Below are 12,542 nucleotides of genomic sequence, written 5' to 3'. Positions count from 1 at the left end.
GCCTGAAAATTATCACTTTAAAAATACAAAGTTATTTATGATATTATGAACTTCAAAATCATTGGTATTTATTTTCAGTATATTTTTCCTGACTTGTTAGCTTATACACATAGTGTGATAAATAACACAATATTATTTGATACATTTTCTGATTTTATGCTATCTGGAAAGAATGAATTGAAATGATATTTTACACTCCAGTATTGTCTCTATAAATTAGCAAAACATCTGTGAAAAAATATATAAGCTAGATTTTTTTTATTTCTTTCTTTTGTTTCCTTTTACATTTTTTTAGCATAAAAGTGTTATGTGTGGTATTGGAGACATATCTATATCAAATATTTACAAGTTGTGCCTCTGTAAATCAAATTTAGTTAAATCTCATATTTTATCTACTATATAATAATGTGTTTATTTAAGAAAATATTTATTGGCATTGTTAATGTTTCTGGAATCTGAGCTTATAGTAGGTGTCTTCTGTTTCATAGGCTAACCATGTAAAAGCACAATTAGTAATCATTTTGCAATGTTAAACTATCTTTTAATAGTTTCAATTGAAAGAAAAAGGTTTAAAATTTAACTTAATTTTGGCTGAAAACAATACAATATAAATTATGTTACTGAAGGTTAGAAGATCCTGGGTTGAAATTAAAGTATGAGCTACAAATATATGTTTGCTTTTGAAGTCTAGAGAATCTTTTCTTCTTTTCTATTTCTTAAGTTTCTCCTACATTTCTTCATGAATTATGGATTGCTTCTCTCTTAAACAGAAAACTTACTTTCCTGGGTTTTCTTTGGTACTGACCTATACCCCTGATTACAGCATAAACACTTCTTATGATAGATAGATAGATAGATAGATAGATAGATAGATAGATAGATAGATAGATAGATAGATAGATAGATAGATATAGATAGATATATTACTGTAAAGAGGGTTTACATTTACATGAGTAAGGTAATGAGTCCATTTCCTATCAAACATTGTCACCTCTCCTTCCCTTTCCCCCTACTATTCCTTCCCTCCCCACCTCCCCAATTCCTCTCTCCCGGCAAAAGTTGTAAAGTTCATTTTCAATATAGTGTTTTGTACATCTTATTGTTACAATGGGTCAACCTGTATCCTTACTTCAACATTTTGTTATTTCCCTTCCCCTTCCCAAATTAGAAAAATGAATATACAAGATGCAGGGCACCAAAATCAAATACAGTGAAAACAGTCATTTCTTGTTTTTATGCACCCCAGTGGCATGTGGTTGATATTTTCACATAATCCAGGACATTTTTCCCATGCCTAGGACTTTAATGACATTATAATTATGTTTATATATAAGGCATATTGTCACAGAATTTTCCACATATTTCTGGAATTCAGACAGGGACATTAATGGTTTGAAGATGGACTCTGGAGCTAAGAAGGATCACTGTAGATTGTTAGTCATTGATTCTCCATAGGTGTAAATCCGGTTTACCCGATGAACAGCAAACAAGCAGCATCCTTCACTGTCTGAAACCTGTGTCTCAGGGGACAGCTCCTAGTATTGGCAGTTTTGGTTTCCCAAGTAGTTGCAATGTGCAAGATGACTTCATTGTCTTTGAGAACAAATACAGTCAAGTAACTATTGGAGACTATATTGTTATTTCATTATGATGCTTTCTGTTGAGATATAATCCATATACCACAGAATATATTCAATTAAATAAATGTTAAAATATTTTTTAAGGATTGTACAACAATTTTCACTGTTTATTTCCAGAATATTTCAATCATACCATAAAAAAGCCTTGTACTAATTAACAGTCACTACCCATACCATCTTTCAAATCTAGCTTTGGAACCTAATAATGCATGGTTGTATAATTTTACCCATTTCAGACATTAATAATTAATAAAACTGTGTAATGTATGATAAAAATATGTAAGCCAGGAAGCAAATCTAGTATTTTATAAACCAAAGAAAATCAGAATTATAGACATGTTTCAGCCCACAAAGCCTGGATGAACAGGAAACAAAAAAAAAATAGTTCAGGCAAAAGGGGATTAGAGTCCTGATAATAAAAGGTTAAAAACATCAAGTCCTAAGAAAAACTTATGGGGATATAAAAAAGAGAACTCATCTGAAAATGAGCTTGTACATATTTTGTGTGTTTTTACAAGCACATATACACACTTTCAATTTCTTAAAAATATGCAAATTGTGCATGCTGTTATACAGGTAAAATATTTAAGAAAATTAAGTGGAAATAATGGTGAGCCAGCAAGATTGAATGAGTTTAATACTGAAGATAGCAAACAGCAGTATTGATGACCTTCGTTCTCTTTATATTCATATAAGACAGTTGACTGAGCTCTTGTTACTCATGTAACTGACATTGCTCATTTGACCATTTAATGGGCTACTTCTCCAACTATATTATCAACAAATTTTGTTGGGTTATAGTTCCTACTAAAGAGGTGAGACACATATTGGCATGGCAAATATATTCGATAGTCTGAAATCTATCCCTGCACTTATTTCAACAGCTTCATAATATAAAAATCATCAATCATCTGCCAACAAAAATATCAAACCAATTAACATTTCCTGCATAAACGCTGAGGATGAGACATTGAACAATTGCTCTAAAACAGATCATTTTTGCTCAGTTATTGTCAAAAAATGAATAACCCTCTGGGATAGATTAAAAAAACTATGTTGTTATTGCATACCTCCTAGCAACTTAATTAGTAGCTTGACAATGATGTATCTGAAGCATACATGAACTTTATAAGCAAAGGATTAAACAAGAGGAAGAAAGGAATATCATCTTTCATTTTGTTTGTTTTTGTCGGTTGTGGGGCTTGAACTCTGGACTTGGGCACTGTCCCTGCACTCTTCAGCATGAGGCACAGCGACACTTCCAGTTTTCTACTGCTTTATTGGAGATAAGAGTCTCCCAGCCTTTCCTGCCCAGGCTGGCTTTCAACCGTGATCCTCAGATCTCAGTATTCTGAGTAGCTAAGATTACAGGCATAAGCCACTGGTGTCAGGCTTCATCTTTCATTTTTGAAGTAAGAAGAACATAATTTTTGACAGAGCAGTCTTAAATTGGTATTGAAGTAAGGTTGGACCTAATTATGGAGAGAAGAAATGAGACATAGAAGGTGATAATCTGACATAAAGATGATTATTAGTCATGGATTTTTCAGAAAATGATTTTTGCTAAAAATTAGTCTTTTGTAATGTTTCAATAAAATCAAACTTGAAAATACTCTTTAAAAAATTGGCACAGCAAAAATATTTTATAATGTCCTTAATTCACAATATTTAAAAAATCAGAATCAATTACTTATTTGGTAATAAATTGTTGGCACAATGCCAAATCATTAAAACAGAAACTTCATTGTATTGACAATTTCAACCTATTTTTTTCTGTATCTCCTCTTCACACAGATTATCCCCCTCCCCAAACCAAACATTTGTCATCATACACTGGAGATTTTCTTTCTAGAAATCATCACCATTCTTCCTGTATTCTCAGCCAGCATGAATTGCTACTGATGAAATTTTTGTATTTGGTGTAAACCAGTATTTGGAACAAAAATGGTTTCTACTCCAATTTAAACATAATGGAATCTAAACTCATTTAGTTCTGTCAAAAATCTCATTATCAGGCTTGTCAGAGAATATGCTAGAGATAAGCACAAAACATATTTGTAAATTTTAATTGCTATTTATTTCAAAAGTTTCAACTGTGTATAGAAACAAAGGAAAGCAATTAAAATATCAGCAGAAGTTGGCAGAGCAGAAGAAATAGCAATTGTCAGCCACAAATGATCAACCAGAGCCTGTTAATAGGAAAACGTGTCCACGGTGCCATAATTATGTGAGAGAAGAGGATAAGTAACAATGTTCCTCATGAATTGAGACAGCAGGGGAATTTCAGCCACATTTAAATATCAATATGCAAGTGTAAATTCCTGCATAGGTATGTATATGTGTATATGTGTGCATGCATGTGTATACATACGGCAGGTATCTATTTTATTTTATTTATCTTTTTCATCAGTCTTGGGGTTTGAACTGTGGACCTGGACAATGTCCCTGAACTCTGCAGCTCAAGGCAAGCATTCTACCACTTGATCCACAGTGTCACTTCTGATGTTTTGGTTGGTTTATTGGAAATAAGAGTCCCATGGAATTTTCCTGACTGGGCTGGCTTTGAACTGTGATCCTCAGATCTCAGCCTCCAGCTAGGATGACAGGTGTGAGCCACCAGTGCCGTGCCAAATATCTATTTTAATGGCAGCTTTTCTTAATAATTTCAGCTAGTTTATATGAGATTAGACATTGCAACCTACAAAAAGAACAATGTTCACTATTCTCTTGCCAATCTCTAAAAATAGTCTAGGATCGAACAAATGGTAGTCTCTGAAATTCCCTTGACAACATGAAGACATCTGATTTTGACTCACATCTAATGGATATTTACTTGTGGATCTCTACTATCTGAAAGGAGATTCCTGAATAAGTTATTTCAGGGAGATGAAGATGTGATCACAATTCCATCCCTTACAGAGCCTTTTTTTCATAAACAGCCTACTTCTGTGCTGACAGTTCTCAATGTTGAAATGAAAGTTATCTCCAGTAAATGATATGATTATGTCAATGCTTGGTAGGAAAGGTTCTTGGCTACTAAGCTAGTGGACTTCTTTTAGGAATTGCAATATTGCATACCGCCCTCATGCCATCATAGTTCAGAATAAGGGCAAATTTTACTTGTGCCAGGAATTGTGGATCTATAGGTAATGTTTATTTGTAAAACTGGGGAAGTAGCAATTTAAGGCATCAAATATAGTATAAAATGACACAAGCAAACATAACAACAATCTGTTATAAACTGAAAATGTAAGTTCTGTTAAAAATGGCATCTCCAGACATATTCATACATGAATACAATGCTCTTCAATCGTAAGCATCCTACCTCTCATCTCCTTCACCCTCACCTCTTATCTTACCACATGGTTAGGTAGATAGATAGACAGACAGATAGACAGACTTTCTGTGATAGCTATCTACATTCAGTCTTCTAAATAAGGATATCTACTTTCTCCAATATCATTTTATAAAAGATATTCTTTTTTCCTGTGTTTCTTTCTGAAATGTTTGTGAAAAAGTAGATGACCATAGCTACATAAAATTGAATTCTGGATCCAAAATTTTATTACTATGGAGTGCACTTATGTTATTAATTCATTTTTGTGCCTGTAGCATGCTATTTTATTGTGAATATGCCTCTGATTTTTTGTTTCTTCCTTACTCATGTAACTGTAACCCCTCAGTACAGTGTCTTTACAATTAAAAAAATAAAAAAACCACAGTCTTTTTAAAATAATGTTTGCTTATTTGCTTATAATAGAATTTGTAGTGATATTTGAGGAAACAAAACTAACGTGAAAATATATGCTTATATATAAAGGAAAATATTTGTAAATCATTTGTTACTTTAAGAATTTTCTAAAAATTTTTTGTATAGTGAATGATTGAGGAATTACAGTTACATGAGGTAATGAGTACATTTCCTTTTTTTTATTGTGAAAATACCATACAGAAGGGTTACAATTACATGGGCAAGGTAATCAGTACATTTCTTGTCAAGCATTGTTGCCTCCTCCTTTGTTTCTGCTTCCCATCTCTTCCCATCCTCCCCATCCCCCCCTCCCCCGCCCAGGCCAAAGTTGTAAAGTTGTTTTTTCGACATAATTGTACATCTCATTGTTACAATGGGTCTACCTTCCCCTCCACAAAGAATACCTACATCAAATACAGTGAAAACAGGTGTTATACCATGGCTGGGGGGTGGGGGGGAACATACAAAGCAACAAAGAAATACCTTATAAATATATTAGAAACAATAGCAAGAAAGAAAAACCATTTGAGTCTTGATCTTGAGGTTCATTTCGCCTAACATCAACTTATCTGACCGTTTCTGCTTGTCTCAGACATATACTAGTTATTGTAAATAAGGGAAACCATGGGACCTATGTTTCTTTGGTCTTGGCTTACTTCACTTGAACAGTATCACCTACCCCTCCCTCATTTTCTCTTGCTTCTCCCCCCACTATGCTTTCCTCACCCCAAGCTATAAAGTGTCTAGTGATTACCTATGGTTCTGTCAGAAATAATGACACTGCTCCATTCATAAGAATGGAAAGATTTGGGGGAAAATATATTAAGCAAAACAAACCAGACCCAAAGAAACATTGGCTGTATGGTTTTCCTCTCAAATTAGCTACTATAATATTCCCAGCAATATTTTCATTGTTGTTGTTGTTCAGCATTGGTTTTCCTAGTTTTATTCATTTTATTATTTTTGTAGTTATGTGTTTCCATACAAAGTTTAGGGTTTTTTTCTATTTATATAAAAATGTTATTGGAATTTTGATATATAGAAAAGCTATTGATTGTTGTAATTTTCTTAATATCAAGGAAGTTTAATATGCTCCAATAAAGTAACTGCCTTGAAAATGCTCATGGAATAGATGCCAATGTTAGAGAAGTCTTTCCCACATGTCCGTAACACCCTACCCAATTTCCTCAAAACCAAATAAGAGCATTTGAAACAATACAGGAAATCCTATCCAAGCTGGGATCTCAGTGTGGGCCCCTTTACCAATAACAAGAGAACTGTTTCCTACATGATCTAACAGGAAAGTAAAACACACAAGCACCCAGTCTACCAGAGTCCAATATTTAAGACTGTTTACACATTCAAAGTTAAAATAACTCCAACTTTTATAACTATACATATTGCTTTAAAGTAATTTAGTATATTTGAAGATTTTATATAAACTCTCAAATGTTTTTCAGGTGAGATGTAAACAATGTCTAATGAAAAAGTTTCAATATTTCAAACAACAAATTCACAGCATACACTGAATTTTCAGCCATAAAACTCACTATTTTCCTACACTCACTAACACAGTGGAAGTCCAGGACCAAGGAATGCATGCTGATCTTCCAGGTTGTCACTTTGCTGCTTTTAGAAGGGTTACTTCCATACAGGTTGGAAACACACACTCAGAACGAGAAAGGGGCTAGACTCTCCCTAGCCCTCCTTCAGCTTTTTGAACACTCCTGAAATTCACCAGACAGAAAAAGGGACCCTCACTTGAACTCAATAGACACCTGCTGTTTACACTCAGGGAACAAATCGTTTTCAAAATTCAGTTCCTCCATGATCGTTGTTCTGTGCCTGTGTATGCTGGTCTTCTTTGTGAACTTTTGGCATTATTCTCCCATATGTGTTGTGATGTTAAGAAATTCAATCCCAACTGTATAAAAAGCACAGCCCAGGGTCTTAATTTAAGCTACAGTAAATGCCTTTGCTGAGTCAGGGGATCATAGGAGGCCCACACAATTTAACTGAAACTCAGTTGCCAAATTTTATTTCCTTTTTAGGCCTCAAACTTTCAGAAAGAGTTCAAGGCAAGGGTGATGATCTAGGCTGCTCTAAAACAAATCTAACATTCCTTTAAAGATCTTTCTGGTTCTTCCCACTGTTGACATTATTGAGGTCAACCTTGTAGGTGTTAAGCTGAACTCCTTTTTCCTGTCTTGGGATTTTTGGATTTTGGTTTTGTATCCAATATTCTGCTGAAATTTAATCATATCAAGGAGTCTTCTTTTGCAGTCAGTTGGGTCCTTTAAGCATATGAGCATATCTTCTAAATGCAAATAGTTTAATTGCTTCTTTTTCTATTTATATCTGGTTTATTTATGTTTCCTGCATTATTACCATGACTTGAAATTCAAATACTACAATGAGAGAACAGGGAGAAGGGACAACCTCACCTTCTTCCTGATTTTAGGAAAAATGTTTTAGAAGGTTGTGATATGAGCCATTCAGAGGAGGGCACACAGAGGAAACCAACTTCCAACTTGGATAATCAGGTAATTCAAATAGTGCTGGTGATCAAACTCAGGGTCTTGTGTATATCAGGCCATTGCTTTACCACTCGCGTTCAGTCCCAGTGTAAGGCTCATTCACTCATTAGTGAAGCATGATTGCTTGAGCAAAATAACCTGGGTCAAGAATTTGAAGATACTTTTAACATAGAGAGGGAGGAAACATTCAACTGGGGATCTCCAGTATTCCTCCCATCACAGAAATTACCAGCCTCTATTTAACTGCTGTCCTCAAATCAGAGGATACTCCAACTGCTTTGGAATTCCTACCATCTCACCTACGGAGCAGCCTGGCACAACTGGAGATCGGTCATCAACGGTGGGGCTGACTTACATTTTGAAGGAAATATTTATCCATCGCTGCAGAATATAACTGAAAACCAGTTGGTACCACCTGATGTTTTCCAACAAAAAGGAGGAAAAGGCAGGAAGAAACTGAGATTATTTGCAAACCTTCACAAATCCTTGTGAAATCCTAAGATGTCATTTTAGGGATCTTTCACTTTATATGCAAAAACAAAGAAACACTTGGCCTTGGGGGGAAAGGAAAGGAAAGGCAACATGACCCATCAGAAAATGGCCAGAGCCTTGAGGAATTATGCATGGATCGGAGAAATTATTAAAATCCGGAGAAAACTCACATACCAGTTCAGAGATAACATTCTCTAGACACTTTTACTATCTCCTTTTTTGGGGAAAGAGATGTTCTACTCATAGGTTGTCCAACCGAGTCAAAAATATCTCTGTTTAAATAACTGGCATGTCAGTTGCAGCTATGTCTCTGCCAATTACCAGACTAAACTACCCAGTATGCTAACTGTACTCTGCCATTTCCTGCCATTTCAGAAAATGCTACAGACTTCAGGATTGTTTTACTTGAAACAAGCACATCTCACCTTCCATATTCATAAGTTCCACATCAAGAATACAGGTTGACCCATTGTAGTAATGAGTGTACAAGAAACTATGAAAAAAAACTTGACAACATCGGGGTGGGAGAGGGAGCAGTTAGGAGGTAGGGAAGGAAGGGATGGTAGGGCAAAACAAAGGAGGGGGTAACAATGCTACATAGGAAAGGTACTCCTTACCTTACTCATGTAACTGTAACCCCTCTGTACAGTATCTTTACAATACAATAAATTTAAACAAAAGAATTCAGCCAACTGTGGAACAAAATATTAAAAACTAAATTGTAACTCTTTTAAAAAGTATTATATATTACATCCTCAGAGTTATGTGGGCTCTAAGTTTGTCAAAGAATATTATTATATTGATGGCCAAAGATGAAAAGATCCAAAGGAAATGATTAAATGTGAACACATGATTATATCAGAATATACTCTTTTTTTTTTTTTTGTCAGTGGTGGGGAGCTTGGACTCTGGGCTTGGGCGCTATCCCTCAGTTCTTCAGCCCAAGGAGAGCATTCTAGCTACAGCGCCACTTCCGGTTTTCTAGTGGTTCATAGGAGATAAGAGTCTCATGGACTTTCCAGTCCAGGTTGGCTTTGAAGTGTGATACTCAGATCTCAGCATTCTGAATAGCTTGGATTATAGGTGTGATCCACTGGCGCTGGCTTGAATATACTTTTCTTATACAATCATCACCATTATTCTGGAAAAGACAAATAATTTTACTTTTTCTATGTTTATCTTATTCTATAACTTCCCAATTGTGTTTTCTTCATTTAATTGTGATTAATTTAAATTTTCATATTTATTTCATTTACAGTTTTATTTTCCTTTCCTGCATATTTTTTAACATTTTTATTTCTTTTTATTTTTTCACTCTACTTAAGTACTTAACATTTCTCTCAACTAGAAAAACTTAGAGATGTCAATACATTGTTTAATTCATATTACTTGCAAAACCTACAACTCTGTTCCTTATTATCTCATTTTGCTTTGAGGCAATAGATAGACTTTCATTGTATATGTCTTCTTCATATATGGGTGCTTGAAAAACACAACTTCTGAGAAAATTGCTACATATCATTAAGTTAATCCTACATAAATGTATTTATGTTAGCCACACTCATTATGCAGTTAAGATGTAATAGTTCTCGATAAGTAACTAGAAGCCATTTGATCATGTTTCAAGATAAGAAAAGCCATGTGAAAATAGAAAGGTACTATGGGTATTCCCTTTGAAATCCAAAAGGCCTGACAACCTACAGATGTGGATTAGGGTAATATCATGTGACTAATCAAGTCTGTCTTAGTTGAGTGATTTTCTTCCTTTCTTTTCTTTCTATTTTTCTTTTTTAGTTGAGGGATTTTCAATCCTCCTCAGTATATAATGGGATAGATAACAAAACTAACAAAATTAAAGACACAGAAAATAAAGTATATGGCTATAATAAACCTACTTCTTAAGATGTTTCTATAGAAGATAGAAATGAACTCTAAGTCAATACAAACAATCTTAAGTTTCTCGGTAGAGTGATTTTCAATTTCTCTTTCCATATAATGGAAAGATAACAAAACCCAAGGCACACAGAGTATAGTATATGGTTGTAATAAAACTACTTTCTATAGAAGAGATACATGAACTCTATGTCATTAAAAACAATCTTAAACAATTACAATAAGCTAGAAAAAGGTTGACTAGAAAATCTAACCTTGGCAAATGTAAATTTCATGATCATAAATCAAGCACTAAGTTGGTTATAAAATGTTTGGTTTTACAAATGAAGAGTTGACATCAAGATTTAAAAGCTATAGAAATCTTAAAATAGACTTACCTAAACACAATTAAACTGATGGTATTTCTTTTTCTACTTTGTCAGTGATCCGATATATGCATGCTAGCTAAATAAATACTTCACCTCTGGAATCTTTAGAGTGCTGATATTTATTTATGTTAAGTTTTTCTTTCTTAAAGGCATGAGTTTGTCTTGCTATCCACACAATTTATTCCTTGAAGCTTAATTTTGAAGAAAACTAAAAAATGTAGTCTTTGTAAAGTAAAGTAAAATGTACTGAAACAGCAAATGAAAACCATTCCAGTATAACCCCACCCCTTAGAGAGGTGAATGAATATCATAGCTATGCAACAGTAATCACCTTGACCAAAAGCACAGATGTTAAGATGCATCATTTATATTCCAAAATCATTTTTACATGTCTTTCTCCTCCCACAACAAGGTTATCACACAGACTAGGTCTCCAAACAGGACTATTTATATGTTAGCCTTTAATCAGTAATAGTGGCTAGTTTACAATGTAGTACCATGGTGACCGAGAGATGTTTGACAGATCCAAGCATGCTACAACCACCAAAATATGCCTTTGTTTACATTTAGTACTGCTCATTGGAGATTAGTTTCTACACACTGGATTTTCATTCTTGATTTTTCAACTCTATCTTTATGGCTTTCAATTGGATTATTCTTCTGCCTTCTCCATTTGTATTTTCTCTCCAGTCTGGAAGATGGGAATTGAAAGAATAATGTTCTTTACAAAAATGTAAAATATAGACAGACTAAAGCTTCTGAAAGGCCTAAAGAACAGCCAATGGGTATTTGTTTTAGTAATGTTTTAGCCTGTTATCATAGCTAGGCTGGATTTATAAAGGAGAGTATCTGAGTCCAGGATGTCTAGGCTATAAAGATAACCACACCAGAAAGGTCTGGGGGCACAGTAAGGGGGTGAAGTATTTTCCTGACCAGGACAATGCTCTGAGTTTTTCAAATCAGCAAGAAAATCTTTCAGAGCTAATTAACACAAGGGTGGGTGGAAGTACTAGAATTTGAGAAAGTCCATTTTATTTTATTTTTTCAGTTATGGCGGGGCTATCATATAACTACTTCTAAAAATAAATTAATGTAAACTCTTGGGAAGGATAATTGGTTTTGATAACAGAAAGTTCACACAATTCTTTTCACCCTCTCAATAAAATTACTAAAGTCTTCTGATTCTCAAGGATAAAATAAGGTAGAATATTTACATGATGGGAAGTTTGAAGATGTTAAATAGTTATAGGAAAAAAAATCCTTGTCTTTTTTTGGCATAATGAATCCTTTCTGTAAATATCTCCTTATCTTAGTCATGTTTTATTGACTATTACTGAAACTTGTATTTTTTTTTTCCATCTCCACTCGACACCCTGTCCAGATCACTAAACAGTTTGGAACAAATTGTTTCAGAAGCCTAATAAAATTGTTTCTATCTTCCAAACACTCTACTTTGTAGGTAAACATTTCAAATGTTTCTTTAAAAAACTAAAATCTGATTTTCTTTAACTTGTCTGTTTAAAAACCATGTACCCTATTGCTAAAGACCCAGGTAATTCATGTCAGACACTAGGTTAACCTTATCTACCTTTGTTGTCTATTATTTGCTGTTATTAAATGAACAGACTTTATGTCTACCTAGATGATTTGTTTTTATTCCAATATAATTTTATTTCATTATTTATTTTTCTAACCCTTTACACAAAATTTACAGGCTTTCCCTTTATCCATACCTGCATATCTGTTTATCCTCCACATTTGACTATCACGGAACCAACTAATTTTTCCCAAAATCCAGTTCTTATCATCAAATAATAGATTAACCTTAGTAAGAGTTCCTATAATATTCTCTAACTTTACA

General features: G+C 34.0%; 1 pseudogene; it reads left to right on the top strand.

Annotated features, from left to right (window-relative positions):
* The first annotated feature begins 7,877 nt into the window (after window positions 1-7,877).
* On the top strand, window positions 7,878-8,885 carry LOC138814305 (transcription factor Spi-C pseudogene; annotated as a pseudogene).
* Window positions 8,886-12,542: the final 3,657 nt, after the last annotated feature.

Source organism: Dipodomys merriami, unplaced genomic scaffold (genome assembly GCF_024711535.1).
Source record: "Dipodomys merriami isolate MVZ:Mamm:240054 unplaced genomic scaffold, mDipMer1.0.p SCAF_6, whole genome shotgun sequence".
In the NCBI taxonomy this organism is placed as follows: Eukaryota; Metazoa; Chordata; class Mammalia; order Rodentia; family Heteromyidae; genus Dipodomys; species Dipodomys merriami.
The sequence above is the reverse complement of the archived record's forward strand: the minus strand, read 5'-3'. Positions and strand labels throughout refer to the sequence as shown.